Source organism: Amblyomma maculatum, unplaced genomic scaffold (genome assembly GCF_055883805.1).
Source record: "Amblyomma maculatum isolate TAMU_Amacu unplaced genomic scaffold, ASM5588380v1 scaffold_13, whole genome shotgun sequence".
In the NCBI taxonomy this organism is placed as follows: domain Eukaryota; kingdom Metazoa; phylum Arthropoda; class Arachnida; order Ixodida; family Ixodidae; genus Amblyomma; species Amblyomma maculatum.
Window position 1 is genome coordinate 34,421,369 of NW_028146738.1, and position 25,762 is coordinate 34,447,130.

The window sequence follows — 25,762 nt, forward strand, 5'->3', positions numbered from 1 at the left end:
GGGCTGGACATAGGGGTTTTTAAGGACGCTGCAGAGCACGAAATGTCGCTCTGGGCCCTGGGTAAACGGCTCATCCAGTCGCTTCTCGCTATGAACTATTAACGCTTGCCATTTTGCTGATGTAGCCTTCTTTTTCGTGTAAATAATCTTGTAAATAAGTTTCTCAAAGTGCCATTAAACCTGCTTGTATATATTTTACCAACTTCGAAGATTCAGTCCTTCTTCAACCCCGAGTCTCTGCACGCTACCAAGTGAAGGCCGGGTCGACTTAGTCCCAGCGTCACGACAACTGGTGGCAGCGGTGGGATCTGAATCTACAAGCCACACCATCTGATGACTGGAGGTGGGATCTGGATCTACAAGCTACAACATCTGGTGATTCGAGGTGGATCAGAATCTACAAGCCACAACATTTGGTGATCGGAGGTGGCATCTCAAGCAACAAGCAGGAGCAACAATCGGCCAACAAGAGAGCAGCTCGGAACATCGATCGCATGTGTGGGTGAGTGCTTGGCTTTTCTTCTGATGTGGACCAGGTTCTAGAACAGGGTTAGATTTTAGAACTGGTAAAAAGTGTTGAAACGCCTTTAGGTTTGGTAGTTTGCACTGTTGTTTTGGAAGTAGCCGACACTCGGAGCGATCATGGACCTACAAAAGCTGCAGAAACCGGAACTGTTGCAATTGTGTGAGGAATTGGGAATTGATACAAGTGGTTTGGCACGAAAACCTTTGATTATAAAGGCAATCACAGATTTGGGAGCCGATGATGAGGAGCTCAGTGAAGCATGGAACCTCATCGCCCAAAAAAAGGAGGAGCAGCTCAGACAGCAGAAAGAGCGGGAAAAAGAGGAAAAGAGGCGTGAGCGTGAACTTGAGAGGGAAAAAGAGGAAAGGGAGCGCGAACGTCAGAGGGAAAAAGAGGAAAGGGAGCGTGAACTTGAGAGGGAAAAAGAGGAAAGGGAGCACGAACGTGAGAAGCTTGAAAGAGAAGCAAAAAAGCTGGACCAAGAAATTGAGCTCCGGAAATTAGAACTAGAGTTGAGCAAGAGGTCGGGCGATTGTCCCCAGCTAGCGGTACCTCGTCTCAACAAGGAGGCAGATTTCAAGATGTCAAAGTACATGCAGCCATATGTGATATCAGGGGATATCGGTCTGTATCTGGCTAACTTTGAGCGAACCTGCGAAAAACTGTCCTTCCAGCGAGACACTTGGTCTCAGAGATTATTGACGGTTCTGCCCAGCGAGGCAGCGGAGGTTGTCGCGCGGCTAAGCAAGGAGGACGCGGAAAACTACGAGAAGGTCAAAGCTTGCCTTCTGAGAAAGTATAGGCTTAGCGCCGAGGCGTTCAGACAACGTTTTCGGAACGCTACTAAGTCCAGGGACGAGAGTTACCCTGAATTCCTGTACAATTTAAGAGTAAATTTGGGCGAGTGGCTAAAGAGCACAGATTCCTACAGTGATAGGGACGCTGTAGTCGAGCGAATTCTTTTGGAGCAGTTTTATAACTGCCTCCCAGAAAAAGAAAGAAATTGGTTACAGGACCGAGGCGAAATTAAGTCGGCAACTGAAGCTGCCGAACTTATTGAGGAGTATGCTTCGCGCCGACAATTCAGCAACCCAGCAGTGGATAGGCCCCGCAATCCCAAGTTCAGTGTAAATAACCGTCAGAAAAGGCACTTTGCTAGATTTGCAAACGAAGAAAGGAAGGCTTCTTCAGGCAAACGCCCTAGAAAGGACGGCAGTGAGAAAAGTGGGGAAGTGACCAACGCGCAGAACACAAAGAACAAGCTTGGGGCTAGGAAGCCGCTCACATGCTTTAGGTGTAATGAGCAGGGTCACATTGCCGTCAACTGCCGGAAAGAAAAGTTTGCTTTCTCGTATGTCAGTGACTGCGATGAAAATAGGCAGCTTTTGGAACCCTACCTGCATGACCTAGTAGTCAACGGGAAGCCTTGCAAGGTACTGCGCGATTCGGCCGCAACGATGGATGTTGTCCATCCGGTGTATGTGTCGCCTTCCGACTATACAGGACAGTGTGCGTGGATCCGCCAGGTAGTGGAGGAACAGAGTGTGTGCTTGCCAATCGCGAACGTGGTCATCGAGGGCCCTTTCGGCAAGTTAACAACCGAGGCTGCCGTTTCAGGAAAGCTTCCTAAGTGCTATCCGTATTTGTTCTCCAACAAATCGGACATGCTACTGCGAAAGAGGGGCGTCCTTTTCGGAGACAGAGTTGTGCCAGCCTTAACACGTTCAAAGGCGCGAGAACTAGCTACACTGCTCATTCCAGAAAAATCCACTGCGGAAGAAACGACAGTTAAAACAGTGGTCGATGCGGAAGATAGCGGGTCAGAAAACTTTGAGAGCGAGGCATCTCAGATAAGTCAACTAGAAAGTGAGCTTGATAAGACACGGAATGAGGACGTTCTAGAGAGTAACCTCTTGCCGCCGGTGTCTAGTAATCTCACGAGCCTTCTAAGTGGAACCCGAGAGGACTTAGCTATGGAGCAAGCCAATGATCCCAAGAATAAGCTCGAAGTACAGTGGGAAGGACCTGCTAAAGTCGTTGCAGAGCTTTCTGACACTAACTACGCAGTGAAAATCCCCGATAGGCGTAAAGCAGTGCGCATTTATCATTGCAATCTTATGAAGCCTTATGAGCAGAGGGAAGCCGTGGTAAATCTAACGTTAAACCTTCCCGAGGAGATGGGGGACAACTTGATTTGCCTCAGCGGAAAAGGAAGCAACGCTCAGGAGCTTCTCAAAAAGACGGAGCAGAGAGGAGAACTAAAGAAATCCCAGCTGTCCGATATGGGCGAGATAATAACAGAGTTTGAGGCCTGCTTCGTGGACAGGCCAGGCAGAACTGATTTGACTGAGCACGATATTGAGCTGACTTCAGACGTGCCAGTGCGATCAAGGTGCTACCGATTTTCTCCAAGGCAAAGAGAAATTCTGGATAGGGAAGTAACTCGAATGCTGGAATTGGGAGTAATAAATCCCTCGGAAAGCGATTATGCTTCGCCTATGATCTTAGTAGAAGCTCCAGGTAAAGACCCTAGGCCTGTGGTAGACTACCGAAAGCTAAATTCTCTCACCAGGGATCAAGTGTATCCTATTCCGAATATTGAGGAGAGAGTAGAACAGGTCAGTAGAGCGGCATATGTGACTACGCTGGACCTTACTCGAGGATACTGGCAAGTACCGCTCACTGAACGCGCCAGCAGATACGCGGCTTTCGTCACTCCGACGGGCAGCTACCAGCCAACAATGATGAGTTTCGGGCCCAAAAATGCTCCATTTTGTTTTTCCCGACTCATGGATAGGGTTTTAAAGGGGTGTGAAACATTCGCGGTGCCTTATTTGGACGACATTGCGGTTTTTTCCGACTCATGGGCGGACCATATGGTACATCTAAGAGCTGTACTGAGCCTTTTGCGTCAAGCTGGACTAACCGTAAAGGCCGAGAAATGTTGCCTGGCAAGGGCGACCGTGGACTACTTGGGTCACAATGTAGGTCAAGGTTTCAGGAAACCCAGCGAGATTAAGATTTCTGCGGTAGCAGACTACCCGCGGCCGAGCACGAAGACGGAAATTCGAGCATTCCTGGGTCTGACTGGGTACTACAATCACTACATCCCTAACTATTCAGCTTTGGCTAGCCCTCTGACCGACGCTCTCCGCAAGACAGAACCGACAAATGTAGTCTGGGACGAACAAAAGGAAGCCTCCTTCGTAAACCTGAAGGCTGTGCTGATTAGCCGTCCGGTATTGCGAGCTCCAGACTATGACCGAGAATTCACGGTCCAGTGTGATGCCAGTGATCGAGGGCTAGGTGCTGTTCTCTGCCAGAGAGATGACGACGGTAATGAGCACCCCGTGCTCTACTTGAGCAGAAAACTGAGTTCTAGAGAGAGGGCTTATTGCGCGTCAGAGAAAGAGTGCGCTTGCATTGTATGGGCCATTCAAAAATTGAAGTGCTATCTTGGAGGGGCCAAATTCACCGTAGAAACGGACCATTGTCCCCTGGCTTGGCTGCAAACTGCGACATCGAAGAACAGTCGCCTTCTTAGGTGGAGCTTGATTTTACAGCAGTACAATTTTGAAATAAGATACAAAAAGGGGAAGTTAAATGGGAATGCGGACGCGCTTAGCCGCTGTTTCTAAGCAGTCCGAGGTGTTCCTCACCATGTATCCAAATTGATAATCAGGTTTTTATTTTTTTTTCTCGTGCGCTTGTATATGTGTGACTATGTAAAGCAGCACGTTTGGTTTTCTAGGAATACGTGGGTCCTGAACGTCTTGAGAGTGGGCTTTTCTCGAACAACAATGGCAGTTTTCTTTTGACCTGGTCTCTTCAGACGGGAGCCGAGTGCTTGCTTCGACATGTGGTTGAGTTTCAGACAGCTCGAGCAATTTGGCCTACGACAATCAAGACAACGCGACAAGCAACAGCGAGCTTCAAGCGTTCACGTGCAGGCCATTAAGTCGTCTCTTCATGCAGCAGCTGCGACTGCTGCCCTCCGAGACTCTTCTGGCGGGGGAGGAGGCTGTTACGACCATGCATCCGCATTTGCGCGCTCTATTGTTCGCCTGTGGGCATGGATAAGTGCTGTGGAGATGTGGTGATGGTCCCATGGCTCTAAGTGAGCCTGTTTCCATAAATCCTTTTTGTAAGCCTGTTTTGCTTTGTGGACACCCTGCAAATGCCAAATTGACCCTGTCAAGGGAACGTCTGGAAAAACACAAAGAAACGTCCCCCTGCGGGAAATAGCAGGAAGTGATTTCTTTCTTTTGTTCACCCTTCCAGTGGAGAAGTGCTATCCTCCAGTGATGAATGCCTCCTATCCAAAGGAGACGACAGAGTGACATGTCCGCTGACGTGCAGGACAAGAAAGGAGCATGACGCATACGGCCATTAAATGATTTCCCGGGAATGCAGGAAAGATTTGCAATTGTCGAAAACGGACAATGCTGGGAGCGTATGCGGCGCCCACGTGCACTTGGGTTTCTGAGAAGTAAATCCACTTGCCGGAACCAGCTGCCTATCGATTCTTGGCTGAAGAATAGAAATGTACCTCCTCGCCGTTCCCAAGCTTTTCCCGCCAACAAGTGACCAGGCTCAACGAAACAATGCCGGGCCAGTCAGTGCTTCAGACCATCAGTGCAGTGATGTGTTCGATTGGATGCCGATCTCTGAGGGGCGTGCCCTGGATTTGGTTGGTCAGCATCTTCAGAGAGGGGCTGGACATAGGGGTTTTTAAGGACGCTGCAGAGCACGAAATGTCGCTCTGGGCCCTGGGTAAACGGCTCATCCAGTCGCTTCTCGCTATGAACTATTAACGCTTGCCATTTTGCTGATGTACCCTTCTTTTTCGTGTAAATAATCTTGTAAATAAGTTTCTCAAAGTGCCATTAAACCTGCTTGTATATATTTTACCAACTTCGAAGATTCAGTCCTTCTTCAACCCCGAGTCTCTGCACGCTACCAAGTGAAGGCCGGGTCGACTTAGTCCCAGCGTCACGACAACGCCGAGGACTATACACTGCTGTTGCGCTTTCGGGCGGTCCCCAAAGATGCTACAAAAGCGCCACCGGGCAGCACTATATACAATGCGCATTTTATGTGATGATTTTGAGGCGTGTTTCAGTGTGCAATGTGTACGCCGTTTGAGCGGCTCCACTCGTGCGCCTTTCGTATTCGGCCGCCGACATGCACCTGAATCCCGTCAACAGATGCCGCTATCCCTAGGTAAAAAGCGCTAACATTGATCGACTAAAAGGTCGTTTGCGGTAACCTCGGTAATTGGCATACCTGCTGTTTGGGCGACATTACCGCGGCCTCGCCTAACAGCAGTTGAAGTTGCTAGTGCACAGTACACGAAGTAGACGACGCTGCATCAGCCTTCGCCGGTTGCCAGATCAGCAAGCTGTTCACGAAGAATTGAAAATGCCAGTTTTAAAAATATCTGCTGCTGCCATGTGGCTGAAAATTTGAGCTTTAATTTCTTGGCACATCACGAATAAGACGCAATAAAAAAGTTTTTTTTCCGAAATTGGTGTCATAACCCTATTTAACTTTCCAAAGGGCGCAGTGCATCGGCGCCCCGTTTTCTGCCTGCATCGAAAGCGGTCGCCATGGCCGGCATTTTATCCCGCATCCGTGCCCCCATGGCTAGAGCAGGTCAGTGCTCTTCCTCTTCGCGTATGGCTGACCTAGCTAAATCAACTGCAATTTTTGCGGCCACCAACTGTTCTTTAAGTCTAAAAACAATGCCACTGCGCTTACAATATTAGCCTACACATAGTTCAGATGTTACTTTGTTTCATTTCATGTTTTTATCGCAAAAGAGAGGAGAGTAAACATTAATCAGGACAACTGTTAATAGTAGTGCATTTCTGCTGTCATCTGCGCTTGCAATGACATTAGGCTTCTAGCGGGCTCAGGTGTAACTGACGGTGCACGACAACTTTAATGCGAGCTGTCCGAGCAACTATGAATTGCCTTTTGAGACTAGTGCTATTATTTTGTACCTTAAATTCTGGTCTTTGATGTGAGATCCCGGTAAACAGGTAATCTCATGAGGGCAACAGTGTGCTTTCTAACCTCTTGATAGTACTGGCGCAGTTCATTGGCACGCTTGGCGGAAACACTAATCTAATCTATCGGTTTGCTAAAGCCACCAAAAAACATGATTTTATAGTATATCAAGATGCATTGGACATTGCCTAATTTCTAGAAGCACCGCATAGACAAATTGGCTGGGCAAGCTCAAACCATCTCTACAGCTTTTTTTTCATATCTTCTTCATATGAACATTCCGCAGGTTTTCAGCAAAATGGCATAGCCTGAGCCAAAGTGCAAAAGTAGATACATATTTCATAGATTTACTGATGCTGTTCAAAGTGCCACTGCACCTTAAACGGACGTTAGGAGGCACCCTTCATCCCCATAATATATTCTGGAAACTGGACATTGTCTGAATGCTAGGTTGCAGAAGTATTTAAGAAGCGTAGGATAATGAGCGTTGTTAAGGCTGGGAAAGCCGCCTAGACTCCAATTCATCCGTACGCTCATTTGTCCGTCTAACACCCCCTAACAAGCACCGCTGTATCTCCTCCATGTCAGACACGCACTAAAAAGAACTACCGGCGAGCGACACGTTCTATCAAGAGGAGAGCACTCAGAAATCGTGTCTCTAGTTTCCTTGCTAAAGAATCAGTAAAGGTCAGGTTTTTTGTTTTCTTCAAATCTCTTTCACCGTTCCAAGGTGCTCGACGATTCGGCAGGTGGTGTCCAGATCACACACACATTCAATGAGACGCAGGACGACGAACTTGCAGCAACAAAAAGAATCTTAACTTTATATGGCTTAGACACAAGGTACAGAAAACGTATTTACACGTAACAGAGAAGAGTCACACTTTACAAACAAAGACTCAGCGAAAGACTAGCTGCAAAATGAGCGCATAGCTGTTTTTACGACTTCTCAGTCGGGGTGTGCCCCATACGCTGTCTTCGCCGACGAAACCAGAACCAGAACCGCCGATGGCTGCGCAGTGCGCTCTTGAACAGCCAGCGAGAAAATGCTTGGAGAGGAGGAGGAGCAGAAACAGCTTAGCTCTGCCTAAGGTATGTCTCCCCCCCTCAGGTTCCTAGAAGGTGTGGAACCTACTTGAACATCGTCTGCACAGGCGGCCTTCTTAGTGAGGAGGAGGGCCAAGCTCTTGCGAGGGGATGCACGCGTGAGTCAGCCCATGTCGGTAAGTGCTAGGAGAAGCAGCGCGCTGGCCGAGATTGCGCGATTTGTCGTATCGTGTTCTCGAGGCTGGTAGAAATGGCCATCGCCGCTTCCTGTGTCGCGCGCGGCGAAACATTAGAGAATAGGCCACCACAGCCTTACAGAATCCTCTCGCATAGCGGCAGATTTGAAGCGGGTAACCAGAGCGATTGCTGAATGAAGCTCTCTGGACGCCTGAAAGGGCTGCCTTCGGATTCGACAGTTCATATGGCAAGCGTTTTCCGGGAATAATAACGAGCGCTGCAGCTTAGAGAGCGAGACCTCCACGAGTGTCCGTCAAGGTTTGTGCAGCTCGCCAGGAGCAGATTCGATGGAGCCCGGGCGGCCGCCAATTCGCGAGAACAGTCACGTATGTCTAGTAGCTTTCGGCCCACGTACCCATTTTGTTGTATGAAATGTCTTGTATGTATAGTGCAAATATGCCCTGAGGGGCATTGTGTTTCAATTTAACAGATGATACTAACGCACAGTTTTTCGCTGAACATTGTGTTAAAGAAATATTATTAAATGAAAATTGAAGAAAAAAACCGAGTGGCGCTAATAGCACTTCATGAAGGCGACGATGTTCAATGCACTGCGCGAGCTTGCAGTTGGTAATTGATGAAGACGACGATGTTTATTGCACACTGCGAGAGGCGTAATTCCGATCTTTCAATGGTAGGATCCAAATACTTCTTTCTCTTCCCTAGTCGTCTGAAGGTTAGTTAAACGGGGATTTCAGTTCAAAACATTTTCTGAGCGCTACTTAAAAGGTAACACACATCAATGGAAAGTATTAAGTGATTTCGGTGCAGTTGATTGTATCGTGTCATCGTTGCCGCACCATAACATATGATGTGGCCTCCTGGCTTGTTCACCTTCGATTTTACGGCTGCTTAGACGAAAAAGCTTTCCATAACGCAACTTAAAAGGGAGCACATCCCCATTGTATGCGGTTTATTTGATTGTTATGAAATGCCAATAAAAAGTAAAAAAATAGACAAGAGGATTCGAAACTATGTCTTCGGCGTTCAAAAATGCAGCGCTAATCCATCGCGCCACAAGAGCGACGGAAAGAAGTTCGTTTAAAGGGAGGCTCTTATTCGCGTTCATAAACGCTCTGCTTTTTCCCGCTACGTGATCCTGCCGGGAGGACCCTACCGTTGAGAGAGGAATCACGCGTGAGAGAATGTGTTGCACTTTTACACGTTGCCTGATCGGCTGTGGCGATAGCATAGGGCTCTCGTGTCTGGGCACGAAGATAGAGATGACGATGGTTGCAGCACAGCATGAGATAAAACATGGCGCCATCAGTGGAGTGCATAGGACTGGGTCTAGGAATAATGCGAAACTCGCAAATGAACGCAGTAGATGGCCGCAAATTTAGCTGAGTTTAAAAATGAGAAGTGTGTGCGTTGGCATGTTACGTTTAATTTTTTGTTCTGCTTGCAGCTAAGCTGAAGTTCAAGCTTCAAGCAAAGACGGACGAAATTAACGTTTGAAGGAACCAATGAAACAACTCCGCATGGGTTCATTTATTTATTATCAATACCTCAAATGCCCCAGGAATGGGGTATTACATGAGGGATGGGCTGCTATTTCATATGAAAATAGATTCGATGGCTGCCTTGAATTGAGATGGATTGGAGTGGTGCACAAAGTCGACTGGCAGATTGTTCCAGTCCCGAGCAGTTTTTACGAAGAACGAGCGAGGATGAGCTGTAGTCTGCGCTGGTGGAGGGTAGACAACTTTGGGATGGCTGGTGCGGTTTGAGAAGCGATGAGCTGGTAATATCACTGAAACATCAAGTGCTGTGTGATAAAATTTATGAAAAAGGCAAAGCCTAAAGATGCAACGTCTCAAATTGAGATTAGTAAGGTGAGCCTTAGATTTAAGAGCAGTTACGCTGGAGTGATAAGAATAATCTGAAAAGATGAATCTTGCTGCGCGATTTTGAACTGATTCGAGGATGTTACAAAGGTTAGCTTGATGAGGGTCCCAGATTGAGCATGCATATTCTAGCTTCGATTGAACGAACGTGAGGTAAGTTAGTGCTTTAATCGAGGCAGGGGCGAGGCGCAAATTTCGACGGAGGTAACCAAGAGTGCGATTGGCTTCGTTAGCAATGTTCGTTACATGTGCAGACCAATTAAGTGTGTTAGAAATTGTGATTCCAAGGTATTTGTATGATTGGACAGATGAAATTTCGGAGCCACAGATGACATACGTGGAGGGTTGATAGGGTTGGCAATGTTGGAGGGTTGCCAATGTATTAGCAATGTCTTTGTACCCATTTTGTAAGCAAGAAATCTGACGACAGCGACGTAAAATTCATAGTGCTGAAAGAGTCGCAGCTAAACACCAAATGGGGGGGGGGACTTCCCCACGTCGTGCTGTACAACGGTCCCTTATAGCCCCCATTCTTTTCAACGTCAGCCTGCTACCCTTGCTTGGCGACATCGGTGGCCGGAGCACACTTATTGGCCTGGATGACATTACAGCATATTCCGTTCAGCCTTCTCTGCTATCTTAAGCCAGCAATTTGTAGCTGGTGCTGGCAATTACAAAGCAATTGTCGTCTTTCGTTGTACTGATACTATCGCCTCAAAATGCCCCTTACCTTACCATGTAGTGAATGCGCCTGAGTGCTATGGCTTTAACACAACTGCTATTATCATTTTCTTGGGTGAACAGAACTCACATACCAGGTAATTCCAGAACCTCGCGTTTAACCTATAGGCTACCGGTTACGCCACTACCTGGATTCGCAGAGCCCGCTGTAAGGTGTGAAAAATTTTGCAACTCCTCCAGCGGATTTCAAAAAGCCACGTGATGCCATGGATACACATCGTCTCTCATTCCTGCTAAAGCGAAGATTGATCTACTAAACCAAGTTCCACCCCATGGCACGTGCCGAGTGGGGCTGCTTGGAATTTATCAAGAGAACATAAATCCAGGGTATTACGAGTTTATCACGAATTATTCAGATTCCCTCTATGCAAGCAGAGGCTTAATTAAATGCTCTGGTCAACCTGGTTTCTCAATATCGCAAAGCTTTGCGCATGAAAATCATAACATGGCTGAAGGAGCACCTCTTGCAACGTAATTGAAAAACACTTAAGTGACAGATCTCAGTTCCTGCGTGCCTCAACTCTCGTGGCGCTATCAGCAAGTTACGGAAATCGGCTACTGAGGCGCACACCTACAACACCCATTGGACACGTTACTTAGCATAATGAGCCTGTGGGAATTTTACGGTGTCGCAGCGGAGCACCAGAACAAAACGACTAACGTGGCAAGCTTCTCGGACCGAACAGCCCATGCCATGCGTGCGCATTGAGCACGCGCAGTACATGTTCATTTCCTTCTTTCACCGGCCTGGAACGACTATCTTAGCGCCTGCGCTTTACAGTGTAGCTGTGCACTACAAAGCCCCCCCCCCCCCCCCCCGCCCAGAAGGAACGGCGAAATGGACGCGCCGGCGGCTCAGTGATGAGGGCACCTTGGCAGACAGGCTAGCAACATCCGAGCGGAGGTCCTGGGAAGTTGTCTCCATGTATGCGGGTTTGATGCGATTTAAGGGGCGATCTCTTCTCGACCATTCCCCAGGATAGTTGCCTCGGCTTGTGTAGGATGCGGTACGGGCTCACCTACCACTTCAGCGTGCGCTGGACGACATCGACCTCGTGCCTACTACAGTACGTGAACTGGTCGCATGTCATCTCGGCTACTTGCAGTGCAGATCCAGCGGTTCAGCATTAAAAGCAGACAGCCGCAGGCAGACGACGAGCACGACTAGGCCGATGCCGGCTGTCAAAAAGGACGGGGGAGGGGAAGGTAAATCCGATCTGGCGACCTGCTCGCTGTTGGGGTCGTCACCTGTGACCTTTATAGTGGCGCTCTCTAAGTTGAAGCGCAGCTAGGGAGTTTGTATGTGTTTGGTTCTGGAGTGGCGTGAATGCTTGGCTCTCTCTCTCTCTCTCTCGGCCTCCCGGTACGACAGCACGGGAACGCCCACGCAACATGGTGTCAGAAGTGACAGCATCATGAAAAACTCGTCTTAAAAGCAGCTCTCAACGAGCGTCAACGACAAAAAGATACTCCCGGAGAGCGCCCAGCAGGCCCATAGGCTAGGCCTAACTCTGCAGCCGTCAGACGCGTTCGACTTCTGCAACCCTGCAAGTTAGTTTTCATGGAAGTTTCGCTTCGAGGACTATGCCGCTGTCTCCGGACTATAAAACGCTCCGCAAGACATGCAAGTACGCACGCTTCTGTACTGTATGGGCACGGAAGCTCGCTCGCTGCTAGACACTTTTTCACTCAACGCTGCCAAGTTAGCCTCCTACGACGCAGTTGTCAAGCGCTTCTCCGAGCACTTCGTGCATCCCTGTTGTGAGCTCTATGTGTCATCTCGCTTTCACAAGCGGGTTCAGCAACCTGGCGAGAGTGTCGACGCATTTTACGCCGAACTGTTCAAGTTAGTCAAACGTTGCAACTACCCGTCATCGGCGGTGGAAGAACGCTTGGTCCGCGACAGTTTTGTCATTGGATTGCTCGACACGTGTCTCTCCGATTAACTTTGCTGCTCCCCGAAGCTAACTCTCAAAGAAGCGTGGACGCAAGCTCGTCAGTCCGAGGAGACGGACAAAGAATACTCACTCGCTCAGGTTGCCTCGCAGGGGTTGGTCAAAATTGATGCTGCGACTCAAAAGTTTTCGCGATGGCCAGTCGACGTCAGAAACTGCTCAACGGACATGAAGTCGGAATGCTGTCGTGACATTTCGATCTGTTTCTTCTGCGGCCGCGCATCTCATGCATGCTTCAGAGTGCCCAGCCAAGACTGCAACTGCTGCGGTAGTTAAGGTCATTTTGCTGAAGTTTGCCGCTCCAGGAAGTCGAGGCGGGCCAAACTCAGTGATATCCAAATACATGCTCTCGAGATGCCAGCTAAAGCCAAGTATTTGAGATATCACAGTCGACAACTACACAACTTAGTTCAAAGTAGACTCAGGGATGATTTCCCGGAGTCCCGGCTGAGCTCGCCAAGATAGACGCTATTTTGACAGGGCTCGGAGACCAACCTCTGCGTGTACGGGGTTCGTATTTGGCACGGCTATCTTGGCACGAGAAGGCACCTTCAGTGCCTGTACTGGGTACGCCAGCCATCCAAGCTCTTGAAGTTGTGAACGTTTTGGGTACTATCAACACTCCTGAGCCAACGCTTCATGCCGAACTGTTCCGTGGCCTCGGCACGCTCAGGTGAGTACACCGTTCGCTTCAAACAAAATGTTGTGCAGTACTCATTCAGTGCACCTCGACGCATACCGATCCCGGAGATAACCTCCCTCGTGACCAGCGGTGAAAGGTGCTCCCTTACTCGAATGGACTACAACTCCCGGTTCCCAGAGAGGGTGACGCTGAAAAGTACTACAGCTCCAGTGGTCATTGACGGGCTGAAAAGCCTATTCGCCCGTCATGGGATAACGCAACAGGTTAAGTCGGACAGCGGTCCACCATTTTTTTCACATGAATTTGCCGCATTTGGTGCATCTTGTGGTTTAAACCAAATCTCCAGTAGCCCCCGTTACCCACAGTCTTACGGAGAAGCAGAGCGAATGATCCGGACTGTGAGACATCTTCCGTAAGGCAGAAGATCCTTACTTGTCCCTTCTGGTCTATAGGGATACACTTAGTGTGAGTGGCTTCAGCTCGGACCAGCTCCTAATGGGAAGGCAACTGAGAACTCGAGTCCCAAAGCGAAATGAAAAGCTTCGTCCACACTGTCCCTAAAGGGAGGAGGTAGCACTCAGAGATGATTCTTACAAGAAAAGGACTGCAATGTACTTCAACCGACATTATCGCGTCAGGGATCTGCCATCACTTCAGTCCGGTGAGCAGGTCTGGGTTCTACCTGACCAGGTGCGTGCTACACTTCTGAGTAAGGCACAGCGTCCAAGGTCCTTTGTCGTCGAAACGGAGAAACGAACAATTCTGCAGCGGAATCGTCGACATCTTGTTCCCTTTATGCTGAGGGCAGAAGATCCCGCACTTCTCCAGCCTCACCCCCTAACTCAAGAGGCAGCAGCACCTGATCCGCCGCCTGTTATAGATGGACCTCCATGTTTTCGTGGTCGTGTTGTGTTTACCCGTAGCGGCCGCCATCTAGTACTATGTTGCGGTCGTCACCTATGAACTTAATAGTGGCGCCCTCTAAGCTGAAGCGCAGCTAGGGGTTTTGTAATAAATCACTTTGTGTTTGGTTCTGGAGTGGCGTGGATGCTCGGCCCTCTCTCGTTCGGCCTGTCGCCGAAACAGCACGGGAACGGCCACGCAACACAAGCGGTCCCCCCTGCACCTTGAGTGCCCAAGGTGATTTCTGCTGCCGGGCTTTGCTCAATGACTGACAGCCAGCGGTCGGTATGGGTTTTATCCGCCCCCCCCCCCCTACTGATTGCTTGCAAATACGCGGAGAGGCCTCAGCGTACTACCTTGGCATTGCGAGCATGTCATGCACACGTAAGCCCGTTGCCGGATGCGGCGGTAGGTGCAGAGTAGGGCTGGGAGAGACGCGCGTAATCCAGAAAATTGAATTCTGTATTCGAGTCGGTTCGCAGGCCTGGAGGACGCCATGCTCGCTGCCAAGGGAACGGCGGCATAGCTGCGGAGTACGATTAGGAAAAGCAGTTAGCTAATCTCGGATGATGACGAAGAACCATCAGGGAAGCCAGAACGCTCTGCCCGCTGTCTAGGGAACGTTGGCGTAGCAGTGGCGTACGGTTAGGAAACGCAGCTAGCTGACTCTGTATGTTGGATTGAAAATTCCCTCGTGCAGAGAGGCCTTACCCAGCCGCAAACGCGTTGGTTTTCATTGGCGAAGAGAACGCTGCCTAGACGGAAGCCTGGCGGCTAGGGCGAACCAAGCTTGGGTTCTGGGGAACTTGCCTTTGGCTTGAAAGAGAGAAAAAGATGGGAGAGAATAGCTAAAATTAGTAAAACCGAAACCTGGGAACAGACTGGTAGAGCAACAGTGTGGAAGCACCGACCTCAGAATCGGTTAGTAGCCGGGCGAACAACTTGCCAAGTGGTAAAGCGGGCAGCATCCTTTGTGGGATGCAAGGTCCTACAGTACTATGGCGGACATAAGCCTGTAGCCATGACTGATATACCATCCAATATGCAATGTCGGGTGAAAACCGGGGAAGAGTATCCATCAGTGTGCGCCAGATTAAAGACTGGCCACTTGCCTAATACCTTGGAGTAGAGATGAACGCAACGACGAAATACAACTCTATAGTACCTCAAGTATGCTAGATTCAGACTGGGGGAACCGCGTGTGGGGGACGGGGAACGTCAGAAGCAGCTTCATGAAAGGAACCTGCCTCAGACGCCGGAAACCCGGAAACACCTTGTGGTGATGGAACAGTCTTGAGGTTGAGGGCCGCACATTCGGCTAAGAGCGAGTGTTCGCCCTCTACGGAGAGCCTGTAAAGGAGCTCGACTCAAATTCCCAATCGAAATCCTACGCCGCACACATTCCCCACCTGATTCCCATAACCCTATCCCCATTCCTACTTCCCGTTCTTCATCTACCAACCCTACCACTACTTCCCAGAAAAAAACTTGCGAGTCACCCCGGGGCTACTTCCTCGGCTGTGGGTCGCAGAGTAGTAGTCCCCCATTTATTTAATAACTTACAAACAGAAACCATTATGCAAAAGACATGTTCATTTATTTCATCCATTGGCTTATATTTCTCTACTCGTTATACACATGTGATGCGGGAGGGGTCTGACAATGAACTCCAACATACTACATAACAGGAAGGACAGGGCGAGGCACATGAGCTGGCGGTTCTTCGACGGCTGCGGGGCCCTTCGGAAGGACGCCGATTCTGCGCCCTCAAGGGAGCCGTACTGCCAGAGGGACAGGCGCCGCTCGCGCAGCTTGCGGTCGACGGAGACCGTGGGCACCCACCGGAGGCTGCGCTCAGGCGCCGCTCGCGCAGCGTGCGGCCGATGGAGACTGTGGGCACCCACCGGAGGCTGCGCTTGAGGGACAGGCGGCCGGTGAAGATGGAGTTATCGGCTTCGCCTCCGTGGGCCACCGAAAAGCACCATCATCCGCCGTAGGCCGCCGACTGCACCGACGAGGTGGTAGACGTTGAGGCCGGGCGCTGTCGGGGGCGACCACTGAGTCAGGCTTCCGAAGCGACCGTGTCCAGGTTCTCGTAGGTGATCTCGGAGAAGAGCTCCTGCTTGGGAATTGGCGCCGCCGTATCGCAGACCTCCAAGCCATGGGTACTGGACATCGGCCCTGTTTCTTGGCGGTAGCCCCGGCGCTGACCGTATTTAAGTCGGGATCAGGACATCGGGAGCAGCGGCTGGGAGCGGCCATGCAGGGTTCGTGTCAGATTTTTCAGCCTTGCGCGGAGATGGCCAGCGTGGCAGGCTTCACGAGCCGAGCAGAACGTGCCATGCGTGCGTACCGAGCACGCGCCGTTCAACTTTGTTTTCTTCTTTCGCCGGCTGGGTACGCCGGTCTTAAAGACTCCGCTTTACAACGTCGCTGTGCGCTACAAGCCTAATATGGTGGCAGATGGTTCATCAGCCGCTATTCAGAAATGTGTCTCTGCTGGCGGTAGTGCAAGCGAGGATCACGTGACCACGGCTATCGCTTGGACGGAACTATTCACAGAAATACCGTGCTCGTAAGCTTGCTCCGCTGCCTGCACGACCATAGAGGAGTTTCTGCTGGCCATTAGGGACGAAGTATGCTTCCTCTGTCTACTCCACTTTTCATGTAACTGCTACATTGATATTGTCACAGATTCCTCAGGCGCCAAGCGCAGTCAGAGGCGTGTTCCGTATTTCGAAGTTTTGGCACAGGTTATTCGGGACCTACTTGAGAAAATCTCTTTAATAGTCAGTGTGTACTGGATGCTTAGGAATGCGCAAGCCAGTCAAGCCTCCGTGGATGGAGCAACTACATTACACAACTCGTCAAATTGAAATTGCACCGTCCTGGAGATCAGAATTCTCCCCGAAAAAAAGGAACCTTCAGCGCGCCGCTCGAGCACTTCTCCCAATGCATGGCACTGAACTCTCGCTCTCTGGCGTTATTATGCCCTGGGATGAGGTAGTTTCGACACATGCGGTCCTCTGGTTGTGACCGGCACACAATTATGCGCCATTGGACGAGTACTGCCCCTGCAGTTCCGCTTCTGTCAGCGGGGCCGGACATAACACATTAATCTGGACGTGCCCTTCTTTACACGCGCTCCGGCAGTAACACCTCCAACAATGCGGGCATCCTAAGGTCGACGACGGAATATGGACGACCCTTCACCCATGAGATCCTTTTGACTGGCTCCTGCTAAGGTTCATTCGGAAATTTGGCCTGTGCGTTTATTTCCTAAAACAATTTAATGATGCAAAGCACTACAACACAACAAAGAGAAAAACAAGTTCAAGTGTGGCTGCATGGCTTTCGCGTTAGCACTGCGCTCTTGTGCAGTTGAGAGCTAAGTGGATCTGTTTGCACCATCGCGCCATCGAAACCCATACTCGGTGCTGTTGCCGCCGCATTTATTTTCTTAATTCATTCAAGGGCATATGAAATTTATTTCGGAATGGCTGCCCTCGTCTCCCCCAGAAAGGCCTGTGGTGACAACCCTCCTCCCCCACTCCGGGCAGATATAAGGTAAGCGGATTAAAAGCTGCACGCACAGTCAGGGATGGCTGTCATGTTCCTTTACATAATTTCCTTTGCCAAATTCAGCCATTTTTGTTAGTTGAGTTATGCACGCACATCTATTGTCTCGTTTTGTCCTTATTCTCGCTCAAAGCGTTTATACAACACAGTACTAATATATAAAAGCTACAATGAGTCACCATTACAACTCCTGTACTATTTCATCAGCGTCTGAGTATGTGCCTTATGCCTTTTCCTCTCTCTCTGCTTCTGCCTAATGATCGTCTGTCTGCCTGATAGTCTTCATCATTATGCTTGATGCTTGACGCCGTACTCTGCCTGATACTATTCAGTATGCACTTTCGCGCAATCATGTCGCCTGTTCATGTGTGTCCTGGTTGCCTGATAACCAACTTCTGGGTTTTGCGTCATTTTTTTCTGTAACAATGCCCATATGTCCTTACTTACTCTTACATTTGATGTCTGCTGATTTTAGGGTAGCAATATGCGTCCTTATGGGGACGTCATGATTTACAGTATGCAGTATATTGTTCGTCTATGGTTTCTATTTATAATTTACCGTTTTTTCAATTATGATCAAACCTTTCTATTACGATTCCTTACACAAGCATAGTATATTTATTTTGTGCATTATGTCTATGATGTACATGTAACCTATATTACTGCTATTTAGGCCCTCATTACCAAGATTTCCTCCTAATTGTGAAAAGGGGCAGTCGGTAATCGTTCCACGTTCTCTCCCTTTTTATGTCGATGTCAATAAGGAAATTTTGTTGTGTGCACTTATTATTATAGATTACCGTCACAATGAAGAGCTACACTCAGCTATCCGTCCTGTATGTCGCGTTAAAAAGCTAAATAATAATACTAATCCTTAGTGCGTCCTGCAGCCTCCAGTTGCGAATCTGCAGAACCCAGTACCACCCGTGGTTTCGTACCTCAACGTAGAATGTGTTGTAAAACTGTTTAGAGTTTGGTTCGGATTCAATTAGAGGCAGCTGGTACATACACATGATCATGAAGAACGTCGGAATGGTAGTCCTGCCAAAAAAGTATGATGATATTCGCAATATAAGTATACCTGGCACACCCAAAATCTCTTCTTTCCTATCAAGCGCCCTTTAAATGAGCAGTTGTCAGACAGCGCCGTGAAGCCTCGATAAAATAGATGGTATTACCTCTTCAAGAGCTGGAAATGGGATTTTTATTGAACCATAAAAAAGAAATTTGGCCGCAGACTATTTCCTTTTTGTGGTTTGTCGTGTGTGCAGTTTAACGTCCCTAAGCGACTCAGGCTATGAGAAATACCCTAGTGGAGGACTTCGGAAATTTCAACCACCCGGAATTCTTTAATGTGCACTGACATCGCCCAGCACACGGGGGCCTCCCTACTGGAAAAATTGTACGAGATTTGTACAAGACTGCTGTACGCAATTATTGCTGCGTACACCAACGTGAACGTACAGCCTAGGAGAACGTACAGCCTAGGTGAACGTACACCCAACGTGGCCGTACAGCCTACGTGAAGTGTACGACATACATGACATGCATGACTGCGTAATCCCATCACAAAACTGAACGCGTATATATGCAGAGCTGTATGTTAAGAGCTGCCACTGGTCTGTGGGCCAGATGTTTCATGTCCTATTTTCTTCTGCTCCTTGAGGTCTGCTGCATGCCAAAATTTAATCAGTTTATCACCACCTGATTTGCCCGTCCCCTTCGCAGGTTGAATTGGGAAGTTGCGCTTTCTTGTCATGTATTTGACATCGTCGATCAAGCGCAAACCTTAATATGTAGCAGGAGTGTAATGTCACACAATTTATGTTTGGAGACTCTTCAGTCTGCGTTACAATTCTTGTATTTGCATCAATATGTTTTGAAAATATGTATCGTAGTACAGTTGCATGACAGGTGTGTAAAAAATTAGAGCAGTGCAGAATCTGCATTGGAGTAATATGAAACACGGATGCTGCTGTTGGTTGCTTAATTCACGTCTTGTTTACCCATTTTAGTCTTTGGTACTTTCAAATTGCGTCCCAACACCCTCCTATGCCCCTTTCCGGCTCTACTTCCGGTTGCGTGTCACATCCTTGACGTCACCCTAATTGACTGATTTGACTATTTTAGTCTTTGGTACTTTCAAATTGCACGCCCAATCCCTTCCTATGCCCTTCTTTTGGCTCAACTTCAGGTAGCGTGGCGTCAGCTTGACTGGTTTAATTAACATGTATTTGATACATCTCGGCCGCACCCTAATTGACTGACTTAACAATATTTTAGTATTTGATACATTCAAATGTGGCGCCAAGCCATTGGATCACGGTAGACAAGCGGAGTTATGAACAGCGTTTAACGATCTGGGGGTGGCACAGTGGTAAAGCGCTTGGCTGGGGGTCCAAGGGATGGAGGTTAGATTCCCGGTGGAGACAATTTTTTTTTTTTTGAGGAGGAGTCGCACACCTCTTAAGCGTTGCTAGGCAATGCTGGCAGAGCTTGGCGAGGAGGCTGCACAGCTGGCCTTGGCTGTGACGTCACACGCATGCGCAGAACTAGGCTATGTGAAGCCACGCGAAGCTGCAGTCTGATACGCGTAGACAAGCATTCGCTTCAAAAGGCACGGCATGCAAAAACCTGTGAGCGGTTACCGACCCGCACACAGCGTGAGCATTGTTCCAGACTCAGGACTCAAAAGATGCAAAACAGCAGTGTGATCTTAGAGGACGAGAGACATTGACATAGGAATGCTACCATGCTATAGTGATACTCTGCATGGTTGCAAGGCTCCTACACCACTCCTCATGTTTGTGTTGTGGATAATACTAATATCCCAGCTTTAGGCCTTGTGCAAGGCCTCAATCAGTGTTTGCTGCAGTTGTGACAAAATGTTTTGCAGAAATGATGCCCTCCATGAGATATGCCTCCTGTGTAAAGCATGCATGTTGGGAAAAGACACATGTGGTCACCTGGATTGGCTTTATTCATGCCATGTCTCAGCATGGCTGACACACTGCGCTCACAAAACATCTGCTTTCGGTCCACCAGGTTGGAGCTTGGATATAGGTTCCCTTGTTCTGCTGCTCTTGACCTGTTGGGTTCGGGCTTGGATACAGGTTTTCACTCTGCGACGTCTGCAAAATGCAAAAAAAGCAGGACTATATCCCAGATCCAAAAATTCAGCTCATGTCTTTCCAAACATTTTGGGAAAGGGACAAGTAGGTGCTATACTATTATTTGTCAACAATTCAATTCAAAAAGTTTCGATTCTGAACTACAGAAATCTGAGGAACTGACACGAGCATACAGACTGTTCAGCATCAGACCCCCACAAAATTTAATACCTCAGTCGAACAGATATTTCAAGGGCCTTCGAACCATATCCTATCGATCAATCAGATAAATGAAGGGGAAATGAGGGTATTCGTTATAATACATGAAGAAAAGAAGCCAACAGTCGGCGAGGCCAAGGAAAGCACTGGGGATTGTACTTTGTTTTTTTTTTTTGTTTTTTTTTTTTCAATTTTCGCTTCGGTAATCACACAAAATAGTAATGTAATCTGTTTAGGGGAAAGATAAACACAAAGTAGAAGGAAGAACAATGTGCCGATGGTGGGGACCGAACCCACGACCTTCGAATATCGCGTCCGGTGCTCTTCCAACTGAGCTACATCGAATGTGATCAAGAGCGAGGGCGAAAGCTGTGCTAGAACCCTCTTATGCTACCTATGGCTTCAAGACTTCCAGACCCGAGACCCCCGTAGGCGACAAGCAGATAAATGAAGGGGAAATGAGGGTACTTATTTTAATACATGAAGAAAAGAAGCCAACAGTCAGCGAGGCCAAGGAAAGCACTGGGAATTGTACTTTATGGGTTTGGTCCCCACCATCGTCACATTGTTTTTCCTTCTACTTTGTGTTTATCTTTTCCCTAAACAGATTACATTACTAATTTGTGTAATTACCTAAGTAAAAATTAAAAAAAAGAAAAGACGAGTACCCTCATCTCCACGTCCACGTCCACCGCTATGGTTGAGGGTGGCGCTGGTGAACACTCTCAAGGTTCATATAGAGACAAAATTAATACCCAAGAAAGTAGCAGGTGGAACAGCGGCCGATGTAGCTCAGATGGAAGAGCACCGGACGCGATATTCGGAGGTCGTGGGTTCGGTCCCCACCATCGGCACGTTGTTATTCCTTCTACTTTGCGTTTATCTTTCCCCTAAACAGATTACATTACTAATTTGTGTGATTACCAAAGTAAAAATTAAAAAAACACATAAAGTACAATCCCCAGTGCTTTCCTTGGCCTCGCCGACTGTTGGCTTCTTTTCTTCACCTATCGATCAATGACATTTGTACACCGCTTCATGAAAAGCTACAGTAACTACAAAGTCAAGAGAGCAGTACAAAACTGGAGATTTAAACGGCCTTCGAGAAGTAGAAGTGTGCACTCTTGTATATGGCTCAGCATACACAGCTAAAGAATAAAACCAAACCTGAAAGGTAATGCAATCCTACATATACGATCATATGAAGATGCACCTCGACTCAACCTTCTGCCTCTGCTCCAGAGTGAAGGAAACAGCTGTTCCTCTACTCAAGGCTTGGTTAGAATTCATGACGGCCTCCGAGCGTTCCTTCCAACAAAGTCTTCTTAAGAAATACCATGCGGAAAGAATGCATGGAGACCTTGACTGAAACCTTTACTCCCAGCGATCCTCGAGGCATTTTGTTTTTAGAAATGAAGCTTTACTTTAATCGCTACTCGAGTGCAGGAGAAAACTCAAGTTTTCTCACGAATTTCAAAGTGGCAATGACACTAATATAGGGCCACTTCGACCTCCACTTGCAAACATGAGGCATTGTAGCGTTCACATGCTGTGCGGACTTCATTCTACTGCACACAAAGCCTTTCATTAAAGCGGATACAATAAGATTCACAGACCCACTCTTTAAAGCATTGGCTCTGTGGGAACCTCAATCTGACTCGAAAATACTGAAACATTGTTTCAAGTACGACCAAGACAAGTCTCCCGAAGTCCATGCAGCTAACGATGAGTATGGATGGCTGTTGTCAGGTGCAGCTTTTAATGCTGTAGTTGATCACCGCATTATACTGCTGTGGTATAGGCATATTTCAAGTTGTCACCGGATGCCTCAGCAACATTTTAGAGCGTGCCGAGTGCCAAATTGCAGCAAGCATTTGACGGCTAACAGCAAACAAAGCATGTGCAGGGGTTTTTATGAACCACTGTGAACAGTGGTGGAATTGTAGGGAATGGCATATTGTAAATAGGAAGAGGGAGGTACCGGAGGTGCAGTTGTGCCATGGAACACCTGTGCTGCACACATCGATGGCTTGCTGATTGCCTTGGTGCATAATGTCTTTAGACGCACGGTGCTGTGGGGAGGGGGGTCAATTCTGTCTTCAGAGTGGCTCAGGGATATTCGCAGTCAAGTACATTTACAATTACAGCTCCTAGCTTGCTTGGAAACAAGCGGCATTTGATTCTGGAAAGCCAAATTTCTTGGCTGGGGTGCATGCGCTGCAATATGCTTCTTTGCACCTTACATGTGCTCAACGCTCACCGCCGAGCACTTCGATTGCAAACACGCAACTAGGTCACTAGATTTCACAGCAATTCTAGCACTTCTCAATGCCTAAATCCTGTTCTACACAAGCTTTATGTCAATGACAGAAAATGTTGCCAGACGTGAATTGTTTTCAGCCATTTTTCACAGCTGCCTTGTTCATGCAGTTTGCAAAACATATTTTTGTTCTGTTGTGGCCAAAGAAAGACACAAACGCAGGCAGCCAAGAACGTGAATTTTATTCACGAATGCCTTTGTTTATATAGCCCTTGTCTTGCGCATGCGCCTAAACTGACATCTGATATTGCGCAAAACAAGGGCTATATAAGCCGAGGCGTTGGTGAATAAAACTCACTTCCATTCCCAGCTGCCTGCGTTCGTGTCTTTCATCGGCCACAACAGAGCAGTTTTACTAGGCTGGGACTTTTTTTTATGCAATAAAGCAACTCAGGCTATGAGTAGTGAAGTGCTCCAGAAATTCCAATCACCTGGGGTTTTTTAATGTGCACTGATGTTGCATAGCAAACGGGTGCCTTACTTTTCGTCGCCATCAAAAAGCAGCTGCCGCAACCTATTAGGCTGCGACTCTTGAGGCAGCTTGTTGATGTTGTTCAGAAGGACTTGACATCAGAAAATGACCAGGTTACACGTAGTGGCATGTACTTTCCAGGCCAAATTTTGGCCTTTGTCTTGTCCCTGTAAGCCATGTGTGCTGCCTAGAGTGGAGGGATATTTCTAGAGGATACGAAGTCATAAGAAATGCTGAAAAGCATTCAAGAATCTCAACTGAACCTTGAGTAGAGAAGACTGTTTTCTTCACTTTATAGAGCTGAGGTAGTGTCAAGTCGAGACATGTTTGTGAATTCGACCCCAAGGGCAAAATTTGAATTAAAAACTATTCCACAGGCATAACAGACTCATGCCCTAATGTCAAGTCCTCTGAACGTTCAGAAGCAACCTCAATATTCACAGGCTAACAGAACATGTTTCCCAGGATGCATGAAAAGGCAGCTGTGAAAAACAGCTGAAAACACTTTAATATCAGGAAATCTCACTGCCGCTTTGATACAGTTCATGTAGAACATGACATATGCATTGAGAAATGTGAAATTTAGTGACCAAATTTGTTTATTAAGGTTTGGTTTGAAGTTGCTGCTACACTTGCTCTTTGACCTTGCAGGGCTCAGGGGCAAGGGAAGAAAACATGCCTGCTGCTTTGCAACGTATGCACCCAAACAAACAAATTGAACTCCCTGATTGGTTTACAAACAAAGCTGGGAGCCACAATGGTCACTGTGCTTGAAAAGCCATGCCTTCTGCCTACCGTGAATGTGTCTCCACAAAACGAGTGAACCAGCCACTTGGACAGCACCGCGAGTCTGAAGACGTCTGTACTACCCTGATATGACAAGTAAGCCATTGATGCCTCTAGCACAAATGTTCATTGTTCCAAAGGCTCAACTGCGCTGCTAGTGGGCCCCCATCTTCCTTTATACGTATGTGCTAAGACCAAAAATGGGAAGACTGCCCAATAGGGGGTGATGAAGAGGCCATGTTTGATGTTTCAATGTCCGAAGGGGGGGGGGTGCTGCCACTTTCAGGCAGTGTCCGATGAGTCCTAATCTAAACATCCTGAGCATACACACATGCAGCAGCAAGCGTGCAATATATGTCTAAAGGTGTACGCCGAGATATCTACAGGCCGTCACCGAGTGTTCTCGCTATGTCTCCATAGCTAAAGCAAAACTGATCTGCGTGCCCACCACCACAGTTTTCTCTCAGCACCATCGGAGTGCTGTAAGTCTTTAATGCAAAACCATTACTAGTCCTTTTACACGTAATGTCGTCTGCGACCGTTGCTGGCTGTGATGGTTCTGAAAGAAGAGCAATCACGCCATTGTTGTGCATAGAGCAGCTTGGTAAGATGAGGCATGCGGCTGAGCTCAATACAGGAGGATCAGATGGCGTGACATTTGGGAAAACCATTTAACGTGAAGTGCACCGAGCAGCTGCCCTTAGTTCAGATCGAAAGCGAAGCCAGCGAAGCATCTATATCTACTGTATCTGCATTAGCTGTGCACCGCTGCCTACAAGAAATGCAGTACATCAACTGTGTGTGCGGCCAGCCACACCTACTCTCGCTCAGCTAAAGTCTGCTTTGATTGATTTCCTGCTTAGCCAATGATGCCAATGGTGCTAGTGGGGCCTCTGATGCAGATGCTGGCAATTAAGACGTGGCTGCTGATTCCGCAGTGCCGGTTTTGCAAAAGCCATTCTTTGCAGGCAGAAGCCCCTTATCGGAACATTTAGAGCAGTGATCGTGCAATCAGAATGTTCGGTCAAAAATCTGGTTTTCTGGAAAATCAAAGGGTTGGAAGGTATGTACGCAACATGCCTTTCCCCACAAGTGTGTCCCTGTCTCTGGAAGTCACCATGCAGAGCAAACTTGCTCTTAGTCCTCAAATGTGTATCATAGCTCTGCATTAAGTAGGTTCTGAAACATTGCTCCCATATAGTGACAATTTGAAATGTGCAGCACCACAGAAGTATGTGATGATCAATTACAGTATCGCAGTTTGTGATAGGCCATGGTTATGCATACTTGGGGTCAAAAGCTGGGATGTCAGGAGGGTAGCCAAAGCTATATCCACGAAACAATATGCCAGAAGTTCTGGGTTGA

General features: G+C 48.1%; 2 pseudogenes; both read left to right on the forward strand.

The window, feature by feature from the left end:
• The first annotated feature begins 7,755 nt into the window (after window positions 1-7,755).
• On the forward strand, window positions 7,756-13,042 carry LOC146172548 (uncharacterized; annotated as a pseudogene).
• Window positions 13,043-13,160: 118 nt separating this feature from the next.
• Window positions 13,161-15,908, forward strand: LOC146172549 (uncharacterized; annotated as a pseudogene).
• The last annotated feature ends 9,854 nt before the right edge of the window (window positions 15,909-25,762 follow it).